This window comes from Penaeus monodon, chromosome 32 (genome assembly GCF_015228065.2).
Source record: "Penaeus monodon isolate SGIC_2016 chromosome 32, NSTDA_Pmon_1, whole genome shotgun sequence".
Lineage (NCBI taxonomy): Eukaryota > Metazoa > Arthropoda > Malacostraca > Decapoda > Penaeidae > Penaeus > Penaeus monodon.
This window is the reverse complement of record NC_051417.1, coordinates 24,345,968-24,346,487: the sequence shown is the minus strand read 5'-3', so window position 1 is coordinate 24,346,487 and position 520 is coordinate 24,345,968. Positions and strand designations below refer to the sequence as shown.

Sequence of the window (520 nt, the reverse complement as noted above, 5' to 3'; positions counted from 1 at the left end):
ACTAATCGTCTTTTGTAATCAAATCCAACACTTTAGCACTGAGTTCTTACAAAAGGTGTGTGCCTGTATTAATTCTCATTAGCTTGATTCCTTATGAATCCGTAAATTCCAGTTAAGATGGCATTTGCACAAGCTTCCCTTCTCTTTTTGTTTTCTCTGTTTAAATACTTCACTTATGCCTCAAACATTCCTTTTTGGCATGTATAGGTGCGGTTACTGTACACTGCCCACAGATTCGTGATGTCATTGCTTTTTTATGGATTTTATACATCCCTCCACATGTTCTGCATGGGTTTCGTCCGATGAACATTTAATCCTTCACCAAGACCGGGCCGTTGAGAAACTATATGTTGTGACTATATAATTTATATTATCGTCATTATTAATAGTAAAGTTACCCAAAATCTAGACTTCAGTTATACCGACAAAGACAAGGAAAATGTGGATCCCCAAACTATTCACAATTCGGACAGCAGTGTTAAAAATAATTGGAGCAGAGATAAGAGCTCCGTCCATCGCG

At 37.5% G+C, this 520-nt stretch overlaps 1 protein-coding gene across 1 annotated transcript in view; it reads right to left on the bottom strand.

The window, feature by feature from the left end:
• Positions 1–520, bottom strand: part of LOC119593747 (cuticle protein AMP1A-like) — a gene marked incomplete in the record, with an annotated part of 17,656 nt that overhangs the window by 16,146 nt on the left and 990 nt on the right.